Source organism: Musca domestica, unplaced genomic scaffold (assembly GCF_030504385.1).
Source record: "Musca domestica strain aabys unplaced genomic scaffold, Musca_domestica.polishedcontigs.V.1.1 31, whole genome shotgun sequence".
Taxonomy (NCBI): Eukaryota; Metazoa; Arthropoda; class Insecta; order Diptera; family Muscidae; genus Musca; species Musca domestica.
Genome location: NW_026712309.1, coordinates 5,131,599 through 5,159,357, shown reverse-complemented (window position 1 = coordinate 5,159,357; position 27,759 = coordinate 5,131,599).

Here is a 27,759-nt window from a genome sequence, read left to right as displayed (position 1 = left end):
AAAATATTTTGACTTCTGTTATGTCAAACTCTTGACATTCTTTGGAGTGAGTTTTGAAAGAATGGGTCAATATTGTCCATTTCATATCGGACCTTAATAAATATGATATAAATATTATTATGAATATATAAGAATATCGAACATTTATGTCCAATATATGGAAATATTAAATTCCATATTCATCTAAGGTTTCACCAGACCTAGCACTAACGTAAATATTATGATTTGTAAAGTAGGAGCAAAATCTGATTATAGTTTCCCTATCTATCCAAAAAATCTTAACACCAGACCTTTGGTTAATATAAATATTGGAATGTGTGAAATTTTAAGAAAATCGGACTCTTAAATCAGATTTTATGAGAGTTGTAATCATTCAAAATTTTTACCATTTGTGGGGGAGGTACTTGATGGAGTGGACCGATATTATCCATTTTAACATCTGACCTAGCACTGACGTATATATTAAGATTTGCAAAGTTGGAGCAAAATTGGATTATTGCTTTCCTTTCTGTGGAGAAAATATTTTTTATTGTAATTTTTTTTTTTTTTGAAATTTTTAACCTTTTGTGGAGGAGGTACCAGAAGGAGTGGACCGATATACTACATCTTAACACCAGACCTCTTGGGCTAATAAAATTATTGGGATGTGTAAAATTTGAAGACAGTCGGACTATTACATCAGATTATATGAGAGTTGTAATTATTCAAAATGTTGACCCGTTGTAGGGGAGGTACTTGATGGAGTAGACCAATATTGTCCACTTTCGCACCGGAACTAGCACTGACGCAAATATTAGGACATGCAAAGTAGGAGCAAAATCGGGGTATCGCTTCTCCTTCTGTGCAGAAAATATATTCTTTGAAAATTTCGATCTTTTGTGGGGAGGTACTAGAAAGAGTGAACCGATATATTCCATTCTAACACCAGACCTTGGGTTAATAAAAATATTTTGACACTTTGTGGGAGAAGTACTTGATGGAGTGGACCGATATAATCCATTTTCGCACCTGACCTAGCAAAGTTGAAGCAAAATTGGATTAATTCTTCCCTTTCTATGCAGAAAATATTTTTATTTTTTGGAAATTTTTATCCTTTTGTGGGGAGGTACCAGAAGGAGTGGACCATTATTTTCCATCTTAACATCAGACCTTGGGTTAATATAAATATTGGGATGTATGAAATTTGAAAACAATTCAAAGTTTTGACACTTTTTTGGGGAGGTACTTGATGGAGTGGACCGACATTGTCCATTTCGCACCTGACCTAGCACTGATGAAAATATTAGGATTCGCAAAGTTGGAGCAAAATTGGATTATCCTTTCTCTTTCTGTGCAATAATTTTTTTGTTCTTTGAAAATTTTGACATTTTTTGTGGGAGGTACCAGAAGGAGTGGACCGATATTGTCCATCTCTGAACTCGATCTAAGTTTGACAATAGTATTACGATGTACCAACATTTGATCAAGTCGGATACTCCCTTCGAAAATTATCGTGCGCACCAGCCAGACAGACAGACGGACGGACATCGCTAGATCGACTCCAAATGTCCTGAAACGGATTTGGTCTAAAGAGACCTTGGGTCTAAAACGTTATTTCGATGAGGCACATTTTGGCCGTATCAAATGATATATACCCTCTGTAGCCATATGACTGGGGGTATAAACAGCAGTTATATGGGGCTACATCTAAATTTGGACTTATATGTCCCATTTTCAATACCAACAGTTCTAGGGATTTAAAATGCATCTCAAAAAATTGAATCAGATTTCTTCATTTCGTTTGAAAGCTAGAGTGATTTTCATAGACGAACAGACAGACAGACGATTTATTTAATTTATAAATGTTCGGCATACCGCGACTTTTTTATGGTTTTTATGGAAAAAATTAACTACCCCAACTCTTGCGATTTATCTAAAATCCTTATATGTGCCGAAATAAAGAAGATAGCAGTTTGGATATTAGTCTACGAGATACTGTTGACTCTCCCTACAACAGTAAGTGACGATTTGGGTTCGAAGGGACCGGCCACGCCTACTTTGTATACCTGAATCAGTCAGATAGTTACTCACTACTGAAATATTTTCAAAAAACATATTTCGAAATGAATACTGTATGGCTGTAACTCATGATTCAACAATAACTTGCTAAAATTATCGTCTCTTTGGTATTGTCCAACATTTCCACTAAGAATTTTCAATAAGTCATATGGATACAGAGGGTATATATCATTTGATACGACCAAAACGTGCCTCATCGAAATATGATCCAAATAACATTGCATGATATGACTTTGATAAGGATTATATTAAAAATATATATTGGAGCAAGAGATATATAGGACAGAGTTTCAGAAAAATACATGGACAGACAGACGGACTGACATATATAAATCGACTCAGAAAATTATTCTATGAAGATCCTCAAATAACTATGGGTATATGTCGCTTCTTTCTACCTGTTAAAAACAAACGGACAAAGACATAATACCATTACCACTATGTGGTGTAGAGTATAAAAGTCCAATTTGTGTTACTGGGCAGTCATTATAAAAGGATATCACATAGTTCCACATATTTGAAAGTTAGGATGAAACAACAACAAAGATGTCACTTTACATCCTCTGACATTTTAATTGTCTTCATGACGCATCATACAATGCTCTCGCTTATTCTATCTGATATTCGTTTGTTTGTTTGTTTGTTTGTTTACTTTAGTTCAGCATGTTTTTCTGTACTACTCGTAGATACAAGTGTTAATTAAACAATATACAAGCATGCTGTTCGATCAAATGTTCTGTTGTTTTTTTAATACCAGTGCTTATCGAGATAATATTCACACCAGATTTTCCCATAATAATATTTTGTTTCAATTTAATTTTATTTATAAACAAATCGCTTGTTTAGATCGTTTTGCAGATCATTGGCATATTTATGAATAATGATGTAGTGTTAATAATGATGCCTATAATAACACTAATCCGAACGGCAAATAAAAACATGACTTTCTAAGATTGTTTATACTTTTTTGGAAAAAAAAAAACAAATAAACAGGTTTATAACACAGAAATTGGCGCGTGACCATCTGAAGAAATTAATTCCGAAAAACAGATGCAGTAGCAAAGGAGTGGGTAATACTTGTTTTTTAGTAGGGAAACAGAACTGTGGACATGATTTTATATGATATTTTATTTTTGTAAGATAATGTGTACGACGGATATCGTTAAATTGACTTAGAATTTTATGCTGATCATGAAGTTTAATACTTCATGGGATCTATGACGAATATTTAGAGGTATTACAAACGGAATGGCAATTTAATATACCCTCATTTCCATGGTGTAGGGCATAAAAGTATACTTTATAACCAGTAAAGAAAGTCTAAAAGTCGGGCGGGGCCGACTTTATGATACCCTACACCACATTACTAATTTAGTAGAGCTCCGCATAACAATAAAAAATTTTTATGGGAGAATTTGTTGTGCGTTGGTATGAATAAAACCACAACAAATTAATTTTTTTTAAAAAATTAATGTTTAATTTCCAAAAGACAAAATAGAACTCTCTAGAAAATGTAAAAATTATTTTGTTGTCACCAAATACAAAAAACTGAAAGTCAAGGCTAACTTGACGAAAAAAGAAAAATACAAAATCAAAGATGACTTGATCACATAAAAATAATATTTTTAAAGTAAATTATTATTGAGTACTTTCCGGCCGCCACAGTACTCCCCCTCCAGCGTTGTCATTCAGCGAAACGAACTTTCTTTGTTACAGATTTTGTATTTTGTCCTTGATTGTTGAATTCATTAGATAATATACACGGTTTCAATCTGTCAATAGAAACTACTTTCTCTTTTCCTTCAACAAGAATCTTGAAAATTTTTCCGTTCCTTGAAACAACTTTATGTGGGCCTGTGTATGGTGGTTGTAACGGTTTCTTCACTGCATCATACCTTAGAAAAACATATTGACATGTTTTCAGTTGATTGTTGATGTAAATTTTGTTACTACTGTGACATCCTGTAACTACTGGCTTTGTACTATTCATCTTGTTCCGGAATAATGTTATCCAATCAGATTCATCTGAAAGCTGCTGTGTGTCAATAATAAGTTCTCCAGGCAAAGCTAAACTACTTCCATAAACCATTTCAGCAGGAGATACATCAGTATCGGTGATAATTCGGGTTCGTAACCCGAGTAGGATGAGCGGTAGTGCACCTACCCAGTCATTACTATTTGTACATCTTATAGCTGATTTTAAAGTTCTGTGCCATCGTTCTACCAATCCATTTGTCTGAGGATGATAAGGTGTTGTGTGTTTCATTCTTGATCCGCATAATTTCGCAAGTTGCCTGAATAATCTGCTCTCAAATTGTTTACCTTGATCCGAAATAATTTCCAATGGCACACCAAATCGTGAAATCCATAGACTGACAAAAGCTGAGGCTACTGTTTCAGCCCTAATGTCTGCCAGAGGAATTGCTTCTGCCCATTTCGTGTACCTGTCAATACAAGTTAAGAGATATCGATAACCTTGACATGGCGTCAATGGTCCAACAATATCTATGTGGATGTGCTTGAAACGTTGAGTTGGTGGTTTGAATTCACCATACTCACTTTTCGTATGACGGTGAACTTTGGATCGCTGGCACTCGATACAACTTCTAGCCCATTCGCTCACATCCTTCTTTAATGACTTCCAGATGTAACGTGACCGAATTAAATTGACTGTACCTTTAACTCCAGGGTGTGACAATCCGTGAATAGTATCAAAAACTAACTTTCGAAATGATGGTGTTACGTAAGGTCTGATGGTAGAGCTTGATACATCACAGTAAATCTCAAATCCTTCATTCTTCATAAGTTTTAGCTGTAGACCGGACATTTTGCCGTTTAATATTGATTGCAATTCTTCATCGGATTGTTGCTCTTTTGCTAGTCCTTTAAAGTCAGCAAAACATTATTTTTACCACTGATATGGCGTATATCTGTTGTGAACTGCCCAATGTAATCCAGATGTCGAAGTTGTCGTGGAGATGCCTTTTCCGGACGCTGCTTAAAAGCGTATGTTATAGGTTTGTGGTCCGTAAAAATGCAGAACTGACGACCTTCCAAGAAATACTGGAAATGCTTCAAAGTGGAATATATTGCCAGCAATTCACGGTCATATGCACTGTATTTAGCTTGAGCAGGCGACAATTTCTTAGAAAAAAATCCTAGTGGCTTCCACTCACCACTAACATACTGTTGTAGGACACCACCCATGGCAAAATCGGAAGCGTCGACACAAACTGATGTTGGTGCATTTTCGCATGGATAGGATAATAATGTTGCGTCTGCCAACTCTTTCTTGCAATTTTCGAAAGCTTGTGTCCGTTCCTCAGTCCACGTTATATCGCTGTTATCGTTCTTCACATTGGCGTTGTAAATGCTATGTAAAATTGCCTGTGACTTTGCAGCACCTGGTAGAAATCGTCTGTAGAAGTTTATCATACCCAGAAAACGACGAAGATCTTTGACAGTGCTGGGTCTCTTATATGCTTGTATTACCTGAACTCTGCTAGGAAGAGGTCTTAACCCTTCTTTTGTTACGAGATACCCAAGAAATTCCAATTCCGCAACTCCAAAAACACTTTTATCGATGTTGATAGTTAAACCATTTTGGCGCAGTTTCTCGAATAATCTTCTAAGATGATTTTGATGTTCTTCCGCACTTACTGATGCCACGAGAATGTCGTCTATATAAACGTAAACGAATTCTAAGTCTCTACATACCTCGTGCATAAATCGTTGGAATGTTTGTGCAGCGTTGCACAATCCAAATGCCATCCTAGTAAATTCAAAATTTCCAATCGGTGTTGCTACTGCTGTCTTTTTTATATCTTCTTCTTCCACTGGTATATGGTGGTAAGCTTTAACCAAATCAATTTTGCTAAAAATTGTCTTACCATCCAGCAATGCACCAAAATCATGAATATGTGGAACTGCGTATCGGTCTGGGACGGTGCGAGCATTTAAACCACGGTAGTCACCGCATGGACGCCACTCACCATTGGATTTCTTCACCATATGTAGCGGACTAGCCCAACTGCTATTTGATGGACGACATATACCAAGACGAATCATTTCCTCGAATTCTTTCTTCACAATTTGTAGTTTTTCAGGTGGAAGACGTCTGGGTTTGCTGAAAACGGGTGGACCTTTCGTAGTTTCGATATGATGCTTAACTAAATGTTTTGCTCTAGATTTGAAATTAATCTTTGTTAAGTCGTTAAATTCTCGCAGCAATGACGTATATTGAGATGATCTCGAAATGCATTTAATAGCGGAATCCTGTACACTTGCTATAGCACCATTACATTTCCAATTGGTGTGGGGGTCTATAAGAGTATTATTCTTAATATCGATAAGTAGTCCATATTTCCCCAAAAAATCTGATCCAATAATAGGTTTTTGTACATCAGCAATTACGAAGTTCCATTTAAACAATCGATTCATTCCCAAATCTATGGAAAGGGTTTTTGTACCATATGTCCTAATCGGAGTTTGGTTTGCGGCATACAAAACAAGCTGACTGGGAGGTTGATTTCGCATGGATTGCGACACAGGATATACCGTTAAATCTGCCCCTGTATCTACTAAATACCTGGTTTTCGATTTAATGTCTCGAACAAACAGGCGACATATATCTGGGGTACACTCATCCGTCACCAAAGATGGTGCACCATTCAGTTTTCCGAAGTTGGAGGCTTATAATTGCATGGAGCAAGACATTTTCTGGCTTTCTCCCCAAATTTGAAATGATACCAACAATAAGGTTTTGATTTGCTTCCGGAATTTGACCGTCTATTCCTTGATGATGATGACTTGCTACGGCTTCTTGACTTCCTGAAGGAATTTATCTGCGTGCAGAGCGTTTGCAATTTCTTCTCAATTTCCTCTAAACGAGTGCTCGATGGAGAAAAGCTGCACACATCCGATTCACTGCTATCCGCAATCTTATCGGCCATCGTTGATAATTTGTCAAGACTATCTTCACTAACTGACAATATCGCCTTCATTTGTGAAGGAAGACGTTGCATCCACAACTGCTTCAAAATGTCGTTTGAAACCTTACCTTGAGACAAAGACCGCATTTCGGATAATAACTCTGAAGGCTTCTTGTCTCCAAGTTCAACGTTAGTCAAAAGCTTCTTGAGACGCTTCTCCTCTGAATCCGAAAAACTGCTAATAAGTTTTTCCTTAAGCGTGTCGTACATGTTTTCCGCAGGAGGATCGACGATGATGTTTGATACCTTCTCCAAAATACTGCTTTCAATAGATGCGACAATGGTATGGAATTTTGTGGAATCTTGCGTAATACCAGCCATAATGAATTGCGATTCCATTTGTTTAAACCAAAGCAGCGGGTCTGAACGCCAAAATGGTGGAGCTTTCACAGCTACTCGCGAAACTTCCATTGATGGTCCAGAATTTGTAGCTGTGGTTGCCATTAGTAGGTCTGATTTCCGTTCAATTGGCTGTTCTTATTTTTTGTCCGGGGTCACCAATTTGTTGTGCGTTGGTATGAATAAAACCACAACAAATTAATTTTTTTTTAAAAAATTAATGTTTAATTTCCAAAAGACAAAATAGAACTCTCTAGAAAATGTAAAAATTATTTTGTTGTCACCAAATACAAAAAACTGAAAGTCAAGGCTAACTTGACGAAAAAAGAAAAATACAAAATCAAAGATGACTTGATCACATAAAAATAATATTTTTAAAGTAAATTATTATTGAGTACTTTCCGGCCGCCACAAATTCAATCATACACGCTATGATTATAATTATAATTTAAAGTTTAATTAATTGCCCATTGGTGCAAAATTAATTTGAAATCAGATAAAGATATATATGGAAGCTATATCCAAATCTGAACCGATCTCGATAAAATTTGGCAAAGATATTTCTGAGCTGTAATTGATATAATTCCCTGAATACCGTTATTGTGGAGTGCATATTATGGCTGTGGGTAACAAATACAACAAATCGGATGAAAAACATATATGGGAGCTATAGCTATATCTGAACCGATCTTCACCAAATTTGACATACTAGCTTCTAGACTCGGTCGTAAGTGCCAAATTCCATCTCATTTGGACAAATAGTAGACGTTTGGTGCACAATCAAAGGCAAATCGGACGAAGTTATATACGGGAGCTATATCCAAATCTGAACCGAAAAATATTGTTGTTACAGAGTGGATATTTCAGCTGCGAAGGAAAAAAGTAACAAATCGGATGAACAGTATATATGGGAGCTATAGCTATGTCTGAACCGATTTCGATCAAATTTGGCATGCTTATTTTCAGACCTAATTTGGTTATATGTGCAAAATTTCATACTATTCGGGCTGATATTACACGTTTGGTGCACAATAAAAGGCAAATCGGACGAAGATATATATGGGAGCTATATCTAAATTTTGACCGATTATCTCCAATTTCAATAGGGTTCGTCCTTAGGCCAAATAAAATGATTTGTACAAAATTTCATCTGGATAGGGCAATAAATGCGTACAGTTTGCATTGTTTTGTTTTATTTACAAAAATACACGGACAGACGGACGGACATGCATAAATCGACTCAGAATGTGATTCTATGCAGATCATCAAAAGGAACTATGGGTCTATCTCGTTTCTTTTTGCCTGTTACAAACAAATGCACAAAGACATAATACCCTGACCACCTTGTGGTGTAGGGTATAAAAAGCAAATTTGCTTGAAGAGTTTCTCATCTTAATATTTAGACTAGTGTTTCGTCTAATGATTAAATGGACGAACTCGATTCACTTTTTCTCATACCTCCCCCAAGAAGAATAAAAATTTTGAAAAATTTAACTCTCATAACAGCAATTTTCTTTCAACATCGGGCGTCTCAATATTTCCACCAACCATAGATCAAGTGTGATCCTCTGGTATCTACAGAGGGTCAAAATAATAAATAAGCGTTGTTTTTGTAAACAAGCTAAGTTCGTCCGAACTTTTTATACCCTCCACCATTTGAAAGAAACTTGAAAATTTTCAAAAAAAAAAAATCCGTCGAAAAATACCGCCCCAATGAAAGCAATTATATGGGGGATATACGAAGACGTGGTCCTGCATAAGTAATTTGTGTCATAGGCTGTAGTAACGGTTTCGAACTTCAAATACGAAATTTGAAACAATTCCGGTGAATAATATATGGGGGTATCGTTATATGCGCGCTATAACACAACGTGGACCTATCTTCTAAGGGGTAAAGTACTTAGAAGGATCGCGTTGTTTGAATTTTCAGACAATTCCGTTGAAAAATGTGGCTAAAATCACGAAAAAACGAATATCGGGGGGTACCGTTATACGATATCGTGAACCTATAAAGATGATTCTCTTTCAGGGGGTAAAGGAACTGCTTGTGTGGATTTTCCGACGATTCTGTTGGAAAATGGAACGTTATATGGGGGCTATGCGATATCGTGGACCGATAAAGCCCATCTACGAATTTGACCTGCAAAAGACAGATCTGTGTTAATTCGTTTTGACTGTAGCGTGATTACAACAAACGACAGACAGACAGACAGATGGACGGACAGGGCTAAATTATTAAATAAAATTATTATTTCGATGAGTTGCGAACGAAATGATGAACTTAATATACCCTCCATACTATGTATGGTGGAGGGTATAAATACATTACAATTTTCTTTAAACGTCGCACAAAGAGCTCACATACATTTTGATATGCTGAAGATACATATCTTCCTGCAAACCAAAAGATACAATCTATTTTGTTTTTGAAAGCGTTTCGATATATTTATACCCTACAACACTATGTGTTGGGGTATTATAAGTTTGATTGGGTCCAAAATTATGTAATATCTCGAAATGTTGGTTTCCTTCATAGGAAAGTATAAATGGACCTTCCTATCTCGGCGAGTCGAGTTGCTCCATCTCGAAGAGCCGAGTCGATCGCTAGCCCCCACCTCTCTGCCGATAGTAAATATATCGGATATATAGTGAAATATATTCAATGTGAATATACAAAGGAAAGGGATGTTAACTAGAATGCTTATATCCCAAAATTGGCTGGACTAATTTCGACATGTTTTGTCAATTCAGAATGCCCTTTTGGCATAAAAGAATAAAATCTAAAAAAAGATCGCATAAAAAATGCCAATAACGATGTTAATAGAGATTTTGTAGTATTTTCCGATTTTTTTGCCATATTTTTTATCGCATGCGATTTTTTAATTTGATTTAAATTATTGAAGTGCACATTAGAATGGACCACTACTTTTCTGTGAAGACATACCAAAATTTCCTTTCTACCGAAACGCTAAAAATAATTTACCAGCGAAATCCCAAATATACACGAGGTGAACTTCTGCCTTTTTTATGCTGATTTCATTGACGAATCCGTATTTAAGCGTTTCACGATCTCAGTTGATATAAATTAGCAATTATATATGACCCCCATATAGGAGCACGTCTTGATATTCAACACTTCACTTTCCTTATCCCGATTTGTCAAAAGAAAATTTGCCATACGAAAATTAAGGACACACATTTATATAAGCTCCATACAGCTGTGTGGCCAATTAAGAATCAAAATCACAACTACCATCTAATTGATTTTTTATTTTCATTGCTTTCATAAAAAAACATCGAAGTTAAAATAAAAGGTCAAATTGAAAAAAAAACAAGTAAGCAAAGGCTACAGTCGAGCGGGGCCGACCGTTGAATACCCTACAACACTACAATAAACGATACAGTTTATATAGGCGAGATACTCGAAAGAATTCCACAAGATATTGTGACAAATAATAAAAGAAAACCATCAGGTTACGTTCTCTAATTTTCGAATAATAGCAACTTAAACTAATTTGCTCCTTTCCAATTTATTGGTAGATGTTGCACGTAAATGGTCTTCTTAGATCTATAACCAATATTTCCCAAAGACCTATAATCTCTCAGAATTGGCAAAAGATTGACATTTATTATTGGTTTTTGACTGAAACGCATCTATATGAGATACAGACATTTGACTATATTCTTCAACGAAATCAGCGTTAACGAAGTAGTCAGAAGTGCGTCTTTCCTGTATTTGTGAATTCTCCAAAAAGTCACTGGAATGGACATTTTCGTATTTAGTCAACAAAAGTTAGCAAACTATTTCGCACATTGAATATTTTTGGATGGCCATCCAAAACTGCTTGTCTTTTGCAATGTCCGCTAACCCCCATTCAAATGTGCGTGAGGATCGGGCGATTATTACGACCTGCTGACAATTTTGCATTTTTTTGGTCCATTTCAACCCCTAAATATATTGCGATCATCTCTAAAAAGAGTAGGCATCTATTCTGACCCTCATCTTATCCCCAGGCAAAATTTCATAACGATCGGGCCATAAATGCGATCTGTATATGATATCCTGATATCTTAACTACTTAGTTTTGTTAGCTGTAGAAATATTACCAAATGTTTAATTCAAAATGAAAATATGCCAAAAATATGACAAAATTGAAAAAATATGAGAAAATATTACAAAATCAATATTTTCATCTTTAGAGAGATATTTTTATGCGATTTTTTAGACGTTTTTTCTTTCCTGTCAAGAGGCCATTCTGAATTAATGAGAACTGTTGAAATCAGTTCAGCCGTTCTCGACATATAAGAGATCTTTCAAGCATATCTTCTTTGATAGACATATATATCGCACATATTTTGCTATATATCCGATTTGTTGGATGTTAACATCAATGTAGAGGTCAGAAGTAACCTTGTCATGGCTTCGTGATTTCGCCGGGATTTAAAATAGTCGCGGTTCAATGAAAAATGTTGAATTTTTTCAACACAAAATATATGGTCTATTTTAGCCGCTAAATATTATCCGATGACCACCCTAATTGGTAGGCTTCTTCCCCGCGACCTGTATAGCTACTGCAAAATCCGATATTTTTTCAGTATTTGGTCCATTTCAACCCCTAAGCATTTGGCGATCATCTCCAAAAGAAATAGGCTTCTATTCTGACCCTAACCCCACCTCCATTTTAAATTTCGTGAAGATCGGACCATAATTGCGACCTGTAGAGTGATTACAAATTAACATGGACAGACGGACGGACGGACATACATAGCTAGATCGACTCAGCTCGGCGAGCTAGGAAGATCCATATATACTTTCCTATGTGGGAAACCAATATTTCGTGGTGTTACATAATTTTTGGCCCAATCAAACTTATAATACCCCCAACACATAGTGTTGTAGGGTATAATTAATGATTGGAAGAAACATACATTTCGGGACGCGCATTAATGATATTAACCAGCTTTGCCATGCAATAGAAAGATTGCACACTTCTCGTCAGAAAACATCCAGTATTTATGTGTATGGTGGTAGAATAAATAATATATATATGGCTATATTGGTGGTTGGAATACCGACATTGGTGCGTATAAGTAACATGTTAAATACTCAAATGCCTCATACATCACAAAGCACCGTACAAAATCAAAAAAGGAAGGCAAAAGTCGGCGGGGTCGACATAATGATACCCTACACCACTTTGCATATTTTTTCGAGCTTCCCGTAACAAATAAACATTTTTATGGGGAATTTATGCGCTAAAGCTAACTTTGATAGTTATGGAATGCGTATTATGGCTTTATGGGAAGTATATCCTACTCTGAATCGATGAGCCTGGACCGGTATTCATCAAAATCCTTCTTATCTCAGTTGATATTATACTTGTCAGATTTGGCTGTGGCTCCCTTATATATCTTCATGCGTTTTCAAGTTTACTGTGCCTAATAAACGTGAAAACGCATGAAGATATATAAGGGAGCCACAGCCAAATCTGAACCTATTTCTGTAAAATATAGAAGAGTTATTTCTATACTGTATCTGACATCTGGCGCCAAATATTGTTTTTGTGGAGTACATTTTACGCTTGTGAGGGACTTAAATACAAAATCGAATGAAACATATATGGGACCTATATCGATATCTAAACCGAATTCACCAAATTTGGTACACTTTCTGCCAGCTTATATGTGAATTAGTTTGTATTGCCGAAATCCATTCAATTTGAGCATATGTTAACCATTTGGTGCCCAAAAAACTTGAAATTGGGGAAAGATGTATATGGGAGCTATATCCAAATCTGTACCGATCTCGATAAAATTTGGCAAAGGTACTTCACAGATGTATTTCTATATTTCCCCGAATATCGTTTTTACGGAGTGCATATTACGTCTGTGGAGGACAAATTTAACAAATTGGATGAACACTATATATGGGTGCTATAGATATATATGTAACCGATTTCGATAAAAATTTGACATACTTGTTTCTAGGCTGAATTTGGTCGTATATTCCGTAAAATTTGGACTAATAGTACTCATTGGGCGCACAATAGAAATTAAAAAGGCGAAAGTATGTATGGGAGCTACATCTAAATTTTGGCCGATTATCTCCAATTTCACTAGGGTTCCTACTTGGGGAAAATGGATTTGAACAAAATTTCATCTGGGTCGGAGAATAAATGCGACCTGTACTTTGTTTACAAAAATACATGGACAGACGGACGGACAGACGTGCATAAATCGACTCAGAATGTGTTTCTAAGCAGATCGTCAAAAGAAACTATGGGTCTATCACGCTTTCTTCTCTATGTTACAAACAAATGCACAATGACATAATACCCGACCACAGTGGGTTATATGGCATAAAAAATTAAGCTCTGTTTGCATCTGTAATAGAATTATTCATGTCTAATCGCTTCATTGGTTTGGAAACATATCCAATAATAATAATAATAATAATAATAAAAGAAGAGAAAAATAAATTGTTAAATAAACTTGTGTTTGTGTTATTTCATAACATAAGCAAGTAAAAAATCTGGAAGTTCAACCTGGCCAAACTTTGAATAACCTATACCATATGGAACGAATTTGTAATTTTTCAAAAAAATAAAATCCGTTAAAAATTATCTTAAAACCTTAAAAATACCGAATGTAGCCATTATATGAGGGCTTATACGAAGACGTGAGCCTGCATAGGCAAGTTTTGTACTAAGCCATTACCACATTCAAATGCGAAATTTGAAAAAAAAAATGCGGTGAATAATCAAGCTAAAATCATCAAAAAAATATAGGGAGGTAACATTATATGGGGGCTATATGAAAACGTGCCTTTGGCTGTAGTATCCATTACGAACTTCATTGAAACAATCATCATAATACCGAATATCGGGAGGTACCGTTGTGGCTATACGAAGACGTGGACCTGCATAGACAATTTTCTGTCATTGGCTGTAGTATCCTATACGAACTTTAAATACCAAATTTAAAACAATTTCGGTGAATAAAGTCGCTTAAATCAAGAAAATACCGAAAATAGGGAGGCGCCATTATTATATGGGGGCTATACCAAAACATGGACCTACATGTCCCATTTACAATACCAAAAGTCCTGCAGACATAATATACAGTAAAATGTTATCAAATGTTATCAACTTACTTGATTTCGTTCGAAAGCTAGAGTTATTTCCACGAACGGACAAAAGGGTGGACATCGCTAAATCGACATAGAATTTTATACTGATCAAGAACGTGGAGTCTAAAATGTATATTTCGATGTGTTACAAACGGAATGACATATTAAATTTGACAATGCTATGGTGAGGGGAATAAAAAGGTAGTTCCCGCGATTTATATCAGCAACCCTCAATTTCATTTTGTGGCACACTAACTTTTACCGACTTTCTCTTTCGAACTCTCTGACAAATTTGGAATGTTTCTGCTTTCGTTCTTGCAACTTTGTGGATGGTAGAACACGTTTACTTTCCTTGAAAATTGTGGCAATGTAGATGCAAATATATTTCGTGTTTTGTTCATCCCCTCCCCACCAAGTCATCAATATTATTAACTAGATCATAATAAAATTTAAATTAAATATTGGTCATATGCAACTTATCCGTGACGGCATCAGTGACACAATATCCGCTACATTGCTTTTCATTTTATTGGCTAATTATCCGACAATAGTTTATTCTCTTTCATCAGTTCACGGAAATCTCTTCCCATACGCATCAAATGCCAAACTGCTTGTATTATACCTACGGCAGTCTTCTGTGACAAACAGCAATTAATTTTAATTAATTCCTATCTCTCTCGCTCTCATCTTAAGAATTGCACTTTAAAGGAAAATTTCTTGGAAAATCACTATCTCCTCTTTAATATCTCAATCGGATGCGACAGAGAAAGGAAACAGGAAACCAATGGACATTCCAAACAAACCGAATGCCGTCCTAGTTGTCTTTGTCAATAGACATTGTGCCGCATAAGGTGGCCGGGAGGAACAAGAAGAAGAAGAAGAAGAAGAAAGAAGGACTCGTTAAATTTTATGATGTCTGTCTTTATTTTTCCTCTAATGACATTATGGACCGATATGACGATGTGCATTTTTATTAAATCATTTGCTTTGAACGACAAAATTAAAGGAAGAAAGAGTACATTTCGTTTAAGTTGTAACGTTGTAATGTTGTGTGTTCTAAAATGTTGTCATAACAGGAATTGAGATAAACCACTTAAATCTCTAGTTGCGTGAATGGCCATATATACATATTTTCCTTTTTTCAACTCGTCCCAATATAAATTTTCTACATATTTTGTGGCACTTTGAAGTTCGTAATGAATTTTTCACATTTTACTGAATCGATTTCCACTAAATTTAATGAAGGTATTTTTATGCTATGATGACCTCTCGAATCAAATGTCAATACTTTAGAGGTCTTTGAGAAGTCTGAGAGTTAAAATCGCATGAAATATATATATATATATATATATATATATATATATATATATATATATATATATATATATATATATATATATATATATATATATATATATATATATATATATATATATATATATATATATATATATATATGAGAGCTATATAGGAGTCGCATTTCCAAAAATTGTCCGTAGTTACCCTAATAGCAAAATTCATAAGTTCTACTCTATTCCAACACTTACAGAAAATTTAGTACTACTTACTACTTTTCGTACACATTACAGTACGAATATTTTAATTTGCCCCATATGAAAACTGAAAATCAAATTTCAATATTCAAATTTAGTATTCCCGAAATCACCTCCAAATATCAGCCCGCCGCACAAAAAGTGACCATAGTGCCAAATTTCAGATATAAATCCCATGTCCGTTCACTCAATACCAAACTTAGTACCGTTAAACAAGTAAAAAAGCAGTAGGTTCGGCCGGGCCGAACTTTGAATACCCTCCACCATTCAGAACGAATTTCAAATTTTTCGAAAAAGATAACATTCGACAAAAATTCTGTTAACATTTTAAAAATACCGAATATACCCGTTATATTAGGGCCTGTACGACGTGCACCCACATAGGCATTGTTTGTCACAAGCCATTACCATATTCAAATTCGAAACTTGAAATAAACGGTGAATAACGTAGCCAAAATCATCAAAATACCGTACATAGCGAGGTACCGTTATAAAGGAGCTATACGAAGTCCGTCTGTCCTTCTGTCTGTTGTAATCACGCTATGTAGGTCCACGTCTTCATATAGCCCCCATATAACGGTACCTCCCGATATTCGGTATTTCGATGATTTTAGCAACATTATTCACCGGAATTGTTTCAAATTTAGTACCCGCAGTTCGATAGGAATACTACGGCCTAAGACAGAAAATTGTCTGTGCAGGTCCACGTCTTCGTATAGCCCCCATATAACGGTACCTCCCGATATTCGGTATTTTGTTGATTTTAGCTACATAATTCACCGGAATTGTTTCATATTTGGCATTTGATGATTTTATCGTTCACCGGAATTGTTTCAAATTACGTGTTTATAATTCGTAATGGGATCTACAGTCTGTGACAGAAAATTGTCTATGCAGGTCTAGGTCCCATATATCAGTACCTCCCTATATTTAGTATTTTGACGGGTTAAGGTACAATACCCACTGAAATTGTTTGAGATGTCATATTTGAACTTCGTAATAGATGCTACAGCCTATGACAGAAAATTGTCTATGCTGGTGCAGGTCTTCGCACAACTCCGATGTAATGGTACATCCCTATATACGATATTTTGATGATTTTAGCTACATTATTCACCGTTTATTTCAAGTTTTCGAATTTGAATATGGTAATGGCTTATGACAAACAATGCCTATGTAGGTCCACGTCGGATAGACTCCAATAAAATGGCTATATTCGGTATTTTTAAAATTTAAACAGAATTTTGTAAGGATTTTATTTTTTGAAAATATGCAAATACGTTCCAAATGGTGGAGGGTAATCAAAGTTCGGCCCGGCAGCCCCGGCTGCTTTTTAACTTGTTTTAGTACATGTTTCCAAAACCATCGTCAAATCTCAACACTACACAATATGGATCTTTCAAAATTTCAGCTTCATTCGTTCTTACAGTTCTTACACTTAGTGCTCATTTCCAAAATCCTCTCCTTACATTTACCTCTTTAATATTTTTAGTATGCTTATAGCTCGAATTTCTAAAAACTTTCCTACATCTCTCCCACAACCCATCAGCGACCCCATTACTAAGTACGTGACTAGGTTTGCCCACAGTACTAAAAAGTGGGAAGCTTTTTACGGCATTTTGCTTCTCTGGAAACCTGAACTTATTTCCTGTTTCGGAAGAAGTGGAAGGAGCGTTCTGTATCTTTTGGGGATCTTTCTGCCTTGTAACATCATATTTTCCTTCTTACTACCACGAGCTTACGCCTCTGCGCTCTGTACAACCTATTTTTGTTTGTGGTATTCTTCGCAATGCATTGACTCATTCGTCTATAATTTGTAGACCTCCTTCTCCTTAGTGAGTATTTCAACAAGGGTTTTGTCTGCACTGGCTTCGGAGTTCGAGCCTGAGTTACTACCTGTTTTTGAGGACTAGGTCGAGCTTAGATTTGTAGCCTTTACTTCTGCTACAAATGCCAAGAAACTCACATCTGAAAGAGATTCCCACTATCGCTGGATGAGGACAGAGCGTGACAAGTGGCACCATAGTATGGAGGGTATATCAAGTTTCTCATTCCGTTGGTAACACCTCGAAATATTAATTTTAGACCCCACAAAGAGTATATATATTATTGATCAGCACTGAATTCTATGTCGATGTCTGCAGGACTTTTGGTATGGGTCAAATAAGTCTACGGACTAGCCTCCATATTACTATATAACCAGATTCAAGGTGTTTTGGTCATTTTAGGTCCATTTAACTCAGAATCGCCGTAAATTGATTGTTTATGTTCCCAGCAAGTAGTAAACATTCTAGAATAGAATTGTCTACTTATGTCCAAGTTTTGGTATAGTCTCCATATAACTGTACCTCCAAATATTCAGTAGGATTTAAGCTACGATTTTCAACAAAATCGTTTTAAATTTGGAGTTTGGAATTCAAAATAGGCACCACCTACTCTGGCAGATAATTGGCTGTAGAGATCCACATTGCCGTATAGCCCCATATAACTGTAACACCTGGAATTCAGACGTTTAAGAATTGGAGCGATTTTTTAATGGATTTTTTAAAAATTTCCAAATTCCTTCCAAATGGTCGAGGATATAAAAAGTTGAGCCCTGCTAAACTTTGCTGCTTTTTTACTTGTTCCTTATTAGTTTTTTGTTGCAGGGGAACACTCCCTCAGTGAGTTTTTCGGTTGGGTGATCACATCATTCTTTTCACAAATTCGATCCTTTTAAACAGGTGTCTCGGTTTTCGAAATTGACCATCCACCCTCCCTCATCCGCCACCTGAGACTGATAACTCCTTCGCGTGCATCTATTGACGTCAGTAAAAACTATCATATCCTCTATTAATGTTTGAAATGTTAAGTTGTTCGCGTTCTGTGACACATGCGTGTACCTTTTTTTGATGGATTGATTAATTGCGGATATAAAAACTACAAATTTCATAAATTGTTAATTTTACAAAAAATTTAATTCACACAAAAATTTAATTTCATTTATTTTCATTGTGACACCTCTTCTGTGAAACAGAGCAAAGTGATGCTACTTGAATTTCAATATGTCAATTTTAAGGACTCAAGTTTTTGTAGGCAATGACAAAAATTGCCAATTTTTCACATGTATTGCACCCCTTTCATTTGTTTTTTGTTGAATTTTATGGCAATATTAACAGACTTCACATCGTAAAAGTGAAGTTCTTGGAAATGTGTTAAATTACACCATATGGTGGCAAACAAAAAAATTGCGAATGGGGCATGTGACAAACAACATCACAGCCAAACAAAGTTTTACGAAAAAACATATTCTGCAAATCATTTCAGCTGAAATCAATTAAGCAACGTTTGAATGTTAAAATCCCCAGCAGGACAATGATAATCAAAAAAATTAAATTGGCAATTTCACAGTGGAATAGCAATTTTATACGTTTTTTTTTTTATTAATTTATTTAATAAAGAGTTAAAAATAATTTTATCTTGCCTCTCCTTAATTAAATGCAAATGAATTGAATTCATAAAATCATAGCCAAGCTACTTTTATTGAATTTTGAGAACACCAAAATGAAACTTTACTAACAATGTTTATACCCTACAATACTATGTTTTGTTAATTTGACCTATAATATTGAAGTGTAAATTTTGTAATATTTTTCAGCTTACAAAACATGTTGGGTCTATTATATACAGATTGCAATTATCACAATGGTTAGGCCTATTGTTTTCAAATATGTCCGCAATATATTTAGGGGTTGAAATGGACCAGCAACTAAAAATGTTCCTGATTTGATGATTTTGCAGCCGTTATAAAGGTCACAAATAGAAACCAAAGGATACGAACTCTGGCATGAAGTTAGAGCGGGTAGATTGGACCATTATTTTTGTGTGAAAAATACCAACATTTCCATTCTACCAAAATTCTGAATATAACTTACAGGCGATATCCAAAATACAAAAGGGGAATTTCTGGCTTTTCCATGCTGATTTCGTTGACGAATATAGCCAATTATCGTGACATAATTTCAAGAGCGAAATCTTCCAAAATAGATTTGGACATAAGGGAGTTTCTGACATATTGTAATGTTGTGGGGTATCAAATGGTCGGCCTGGCCAACTGTAGCATTTGCTTACTTGTTTTTTAATGTATTTGTATTTTATCGATTCTTAGTTTCAAATTAAATTTGAGTGAGTATTCTTTAAAGTTCTTACAAATGAGCTCTCACTAACATATGGCTCCAACCGTCAATCCCTCATCGCTTTAGATCAAATAAAGTGGCCGCCAGTCATACCACCAGAATTTTCAGAAAATGTCACAAAAAGTAATTTTCTTAATAAAAGTCGCACAGAAAAGTATTTATTCAATTAAAAATCGCATTTATTTATTTTAAAGAGTTCTTATTCAAACAAAGTAAAACATAAGAAACAAGTTCGTCACTGTGATTTTTCTAAAAAAAATATTTTTTATCATTTGGGTTGACACGATTTGAAAGCGCTAGATAAATCTATGACTAGAGACCTAAAATAAATACCAATAATTTTAAAAAATGAGAATAACAGACGATAGCCTTTTTTTTTTTCTTCAAATTGCACCCGAACGAAATAATTTTGTCCACTTTTTATGATTCTTTGAACATAAAGTAACAGTGTGTCGATTGCAAATATCAACTTTAATCGCAAAGAGGTAAAAAGTATCAGTCAGTATTGCCGACAGATGTTTACTCTCAGCCAATGTTCGATTATTTGAATATATGTTTATTTCTTTTTTGATTATTCAAATTGTTCAACCTCTTTGGAGTAGGTTCCGAAGGAATGGGCCAACATTGTCCATTTCGTATCGGACCTAAATATATATGATATGAATATTGTGACGTGCCAGATTTGGACCATATCGGTTTCTTCCTTCACTTTATGTGACATACAGGGTGAGATGAAAAATATGCAACCAACTTCAGACTCGCCACTCACCCGACAGCTGTTAAATTATTCCAGTGACAGCTCATTATATTTTTTACAAGCGTACAAAAGCAATTTGGTGAGAATTTTCCGGAATAAAAGTTATTCGTGATGGAATTCAAGCGTCTTAGTGTGATTTCTTTATATTTGGCCAAAGCCAAAAGCGGCTATCGTTAGAGCACTCCAGCATTTAAATGTGAATAAATCTTTTGTGTCTCGTACCATCGCTCGTTATCGTGATACTGGTAGCGTTGCCCGACGTCAAGGAGTGGAAGTGGACGGAAGAAAACAGTAACATCATGGTTCGAAAAGTAAAGAAGAAGCGACTTGATCGAAACCCGCGTCGCAGTGGCCGAAAAATGGCTTGTGAGCTGAACATGTTGCAATATTCCATTCGCCAAATATTGAAAAATGAGCTCGGGGTAAAGCCATTTAAATTCTAAAGAGTGCAAGAACTTTCACCGCAACAAAAAGAAAATGGACTCAAAAGAGCTACGAGTTGCTTCGCTTATGGTGAACTGTCGAATTTGGTTTTCTCCCATGAGAAAACATTCGTTGTCCAGCTGTTTGTAAACAAACAAAATGATCGTGTTTACTTGGCAAAGAGGTCAGCTGAAAATGTGCACCTTCGGTTGAACACCAGAACTCAAGCGGCTCTGGTGATGGTTTGGGACGCCATAACAGCCGGTTATTGCTCTCCGCTCGTATTAATCGACCATGACATCAGAATAAATGCCGAATATTATTGTTAAAATATTCTGGAGGGTGTATTAAAGCCTTGGGCACCTTTGTGGATGAGGTACCAGATAGGGTTCACAGATATATATCATCTTCACAACAGATCTTGTGTTAGCAAAAATGTTTGTATGTGTGAAATTTGAAGAGAGTTGAATGCTTATTTGGCCTACTTTGAGCATTTGTTTTCTCGAAATCTTGAACGCTATGTGGGGGAGTTACCAGAAGAAATGGTCCGATATCTACCATCTTTATAGCAAATATTGTGTTGGTGGAAATATTGGGATGTGCCAAGTCTAAATGAAAACGGATGTTAATGTCGGGTTTTATGAACTTCATGGGCATCCAAAATGTTGACCCTTTGTGTGGGTAGTACCAGAAGGAGTAAAACCATATGTCACATCTTTACAGCAGATCTGATGTTAGTAAATCGGATTCTCCTTTCTTTTTCTGTACAGTCAATTATTTTCTTTTAAAATATTGACATTTTGGGGGGAAGTACCATAAGGAGGGAAACGATATTGTCCATCTCCGAATTCGATTTAAGTTTGACAAAAATATTACGATGTACCAAGTTTGGACCACATCGGATACTCCCTTCGAGAGTTATGGTGTACACCAGCCAGTTGACAGACAGACGGACGGACATCACTAGATCGACTCCAAATGTCCTGAGACGAATTTTGACCAAAGAGACCTAGGGTTTAAAACGGTTATTTCGATGAGGCACCTTTTGGCCGTATCAAGTTATATAGACTCTCTGTAGCCAGGCTGAAGATCATTCTTTCTGGTATCTCCTACACAAAGGGTCAAAGTTTTTAATAACCAAAACGATCAAAAAATCCGTAATAAGCAACTGGTTCTCTTCATATTTTACACATTCCATTATTTCTACTTACACTAGATCTGCTGTGAAGATGGATATATCAGTCCACCCTTCTGGTACCACAAAGGGTCAAAATTTTGAATATTTATGAAGTTCACAAAACTCCAAATTAACATCTGATTCCATTCAGACATGGTACATCTCAAAACTTCCATCAACATAAGATCTGCTAAGAAGATAATAGAAATTAATCCATTTCTTCTGGTACCTCCTCCACATAGGGTTCAAGATTTTAAAAAACAAAACGCTCAAAGAAAGCGAAATAAGCATACAACTCTCTTCAAATTTCACACATCCAAATATTTTTGTTAACTCAAGATCTGTTGTCTAGATGATACATATATGCCAACCCCTTCTTATACCTCACCCACAAAGGGTCACAATTTCCAATTCTCATATCTGTCATAACTTACAACATGCTATATCAAAATATTCCTATTAACCAGAAATCTGATATGTACATGTAATTTACCGGAATTTATGATTTCGCATAAAGTGAGTGTAAATGCTCGATTTCCTTCAAATTTTGCACATGAAGTATGAAAATGGAATAATTCGGCCCGCTATATCTGGTGCCTTACGCATATTTCCCCATCTTCCTAAACATTGAATTTATCTCATATAAAGTATAGGTAGTAGTCGATATAGTCCAAATCTGGCACGTTGCAATATTTATATTAGTCTTAGGTCAGATACGAATTGGTCAACGTTGGCCAACGGCTTCGGAACCTCCCCCATAAACGGTCAACAATTTAAATAATAACTAAAACCTGGGGATATACATCTGTCGGAAATACCGACTTATGCTATTTTACATGTTAATATGGAAATTCAATAATCTATCAAAGATTTTTTTTTTTTGTTTTTTGAAAACCCCAAACTCACATCACTTCCCAAAATTTTAACATCAACAATAATAGTGTTTATCCAGACACGTTGCTGATAAAGGATGATGATAACAAATCGAACAACAAAAAAAAAAGATTTGTAATTTTTTTATTAGCCTTATCTAAATGCATTGACTAAATATTTGATGTATCGTGGCAACGAAATCTGGACAATTAATAGATTAGAACGTAAAAATCACTACAACAGCAAGTAGCACTTTGGCAGGGAAGCTTCGTCATTAGCAGGTGATAAACACATTTCGAACACACCATTAGCCATTATGACCAGCTGAGGGATTACCACTGGGTTGATGGATGTGTCTGGATTTACATGTGAATATATTTACAGGAGGTAATAATAATTGCTGATATGGTGGGTAGTAAACAGCGCAGATTATTCATAAAAATTGGGGTGGGATTGTGACCAAGGTGAATAGAGTCATTTTGGTTTACACTAGGTTATGAGTAACACTATTATCATCATATTTCAAATTGAATCAATTAGAACTTTTGACGATACCTGAAGGTGTTATTTTTTAGGTCATATTTATTTTTGTACCTGTGTACTTGCAATTTATTGTCAATCTTACCTTACCTTTGATACCTTCTTTACCAAATTTTAAATATGTCGAAAAAGACGAAAATCTGTCGCCAAACCAACTGATACTTTGACACTTGTTTAATTTATTATTAAAATAGTTATTTAGGACCAAGGCCATGGAAAAAGATTCTGAAGCACAATGCGCAGTAGACAACAGTGAATAACACGATAGCACATAATTGAGTTCAAAGTCCGTATGTGAAAAACTTCGTTCAGGGATAAATGTTAAAGTGATAAAGAATCGACGGTTTCATACAAACTAACAAAACTTAAGATAAGTAGTAATTACGAAATATTCCCCAGACTCCCCATAGAGGATGACCAGCGTCATTTAGCCATGTTGGTCTGCCCGACCTATAAATATAGAACTTTGGAAGTTTTCAATGGCATTGATATTATTCCAAGGATTGAGCATGGAGTAAATCGACCTCGTTAGGCCCATTCGACTAGCGGTTTTAAGGGGGTTGCAGCCCCGACCGAATCAGCAGGTACTGTTGTACCCATGCAGGTACCGTTTTATGAATGCTTTCGGTACTTTGGAGATTTTGCTGCACACTTTCCAACCAAATCGGCCCTAATAAGAGATTTAGGGTCGATTGTGATTAGATTTACTGATCTCAAAAATATTTAATTTAAGATAATGGGACAATACTTATATTCACGTAAACTTCCAGGGATTTGAAGAAGAGACGATTTGGTCATAAGTCAAGTTTTCACAGGGTGGAGAATAAAAAAGTGAAGAACTTAATGCAATTTCCCTAACAAATAATTGTCTATAACAAATAACAAGTAAGCAAAGGCTATAGTCATGCAGGGCCGACCATGTGATACCCTACAGCACTACGATATCTTGGAAGCTCCCTTATACCCAATACCATTTGGAAGATTGGAGGGAAATATTGTCCGATGACAGTTGGTAGGTTTCTGCCCAGCGCTAAGCTCAAACTCCATTTTAAATTCCGCGTCGATTGGTTTATAATTGTGGCCTATAGAGCAAAAGCAAAATCAAACAAGTAAAAAAGCAGTAAGTTCGTCTGGGCCGAACTATGAATACACTCCACCATTTGGAACGAATTAGAAAATTTTCAAAAAAATAAAATCCAATAAAAATTCTTTTAAAATCTTTAAAATATCTAATATAGGAAGGTGCCGATATATGGGGGGATATACGATATTGTGGACCTATAAAGACAAATCTATGCCTGCGTGTAAAGTACTCACAAGGAACTCATTGTATGGATTTTCAGATAATTCCATTGGAAAAGTGGCTAAAATCATAAAAATACCGAATATAGGGGAGTACCGTTATACGGGGGATATACGATATTGTTGACCTATATCGACAATTCCGTTTCAGGGGTAAAGTGCTCACAAAGAACTCCGTGTGTGGATTTTCAGACAATACGATTGGAAAATGTGGCTAAAATAATCAAAATGCCGAATATCGCGGGGTACCGTTATATGGGAGCTATACGTTATCGTTAACCTATATAGAGAATTCTCTGTCGGGGGGTAAAGTGCTCACAAAGAACCCCTTGTGTACAAAGAACCCCATTCCGTTGAAAAATATGGCTAAAAACATCAAAATACCGAATATCGGGGGTACCGTTATATGAGGGCTATACGATATCGTGGATCTATATAGATAATTCTCTGCCGAGGTATAAAGTACCCAGAAGGAACTACTTGTGTGGATTTTCAGACAATTCCATTGAAAAATGTGGCTAACATCATCAAAATACCGAATATCGGGGGTACCGTTACATGGGGGCTATACGATATTGTGGACCTATATAGATAATTCTCTGCCGAGGTATAAATTACCCACAAGGAACTACTTGTGTGGATTTTCAGACAATTCCATTGAAAAATGTGGCTAACATCATCAAAATACCGAATATCGGGGGTACCGTTATATGGGGGCTATACGATATCGTAGACCGATATAGCCCATCTTCGAACTTGACCTGCCTGCAGACAAAAGAGAGATCTGTGCAAAATTTTAGCTTCCTATCTTAATTCGTTTAGGCTGTAGCGTGATTACAACAGACGGACGGACAGGGCTTAGAATTTTACGCTGATCAAGAATATATATACTTTGTTGGGTCTAAAATGATTATTTCGATGAGTTACAAACGGAATGACGAACTTTATATACCCTCCATACCTTTTTTGGTGGAGGGTATAAAAAAACTTTCTGTTTTTGGTCCATTTCAACCCCTGAATATTATGCGATCATCTTCAAAAGGCTTCTATTCTGGCTCTAGCCTACATTCTAATTTTCGTGAAGATCGGGCCATAATTGCGACATGTAGAGTGATTACAAATTAACATGAACAGACGGACATACATAGCTAGATCGACTCAGCTCGGCGAGATGGGAAGATCAATATATACTTTCCTATGTGGGTAATCAATATTTCGAGGTGTTACATAATTTGTGGCCCAATCAAACTTATAACACATACTTTTGTAGGGTATAAAAATCAATTTGATGCCTAGATTTTCATAATACCTCCTTCGATGAAATCACCTTCAGGGCATTTGAAGTCAATCTACCATGTCCGTCGGTCTATATTCGATATAAAACGAACTTGCCTCATTGTAATATTTTTATAAAACCTATATCGACTCATTTTTCAACACCATAATATTATCATGATCTCAGTTTAAGTTCTCTGAGTCGTTCACTTCAAATGTTGGAAGGTATAAAACTTATATAAATGTTTTAATGGAAGTCCATGTACGTGCGTTGCTAATGTGCGTGTATTTAATGCAAGTTATTTAATAACGAAAATATTAACAATTTCACAATGTGTGCTCCAACACTTATTAAATAAACAACCGATAGACTTGAATATTTCGTGGGTTATTGCATATTTTTACTGTTCTGTCGTATCCTATCGACCTCTCCTTGCATAAATAAAACAATACATTGTTCATCAGCCAGAGTTTCCCGGCTTCTTCTCTGTTTCCTACTTCCACAAATGTTTCGAAGTCAATAAATGATGAAAAGCTTTCATCGTCGGTATGTCATAAACTCTTTAATAACAAAAGTAAGTAAAAAAGGTTTCCAACATTTTGTTTCCTCATTCGGCTTAACATAGGCCCCCGCCAATTGGAAAAAGTTGGAATTATGCAATCACATTGCAGGATGGTTTTTTTTAACATACTTCTGGTTCTTAACATTAGCAATTCATGTTGTCTATTTTTTTTTTTTTTTTTTTGCAAATTGAAAACTTTTAGGAAAAAAATCTAGTCGAATAAGTTTTTAGATTAATGTTGGTTAGCATGTAGATTAAAAAATATAGGAAATGTAAGAGTTTTTTGAGAGATAGAGAGTCTCACATTTTAGATATTGATGAGCATATAGTAGAAGAAATAGGATATACATAGTAGAAGTTGTAAGTGAATTCCCCTGAGCTGTAACCAAGAGACATTCACAAGACTAGGAAAAACGACCAACGAGGGATATCGTTGACATCAAAAACACTAGGTCTAAAGTATCTTAATATCGGACAGCGTAATAATAGATGATAAATTTTGTCCATCCCTCTTCGACCTTACAGAGTCAGTTGCATCACACTTGTAAACTCTAGGTCTAACTCTACAATGACCAGATATGAATTCCATCGAGATTCGGATATC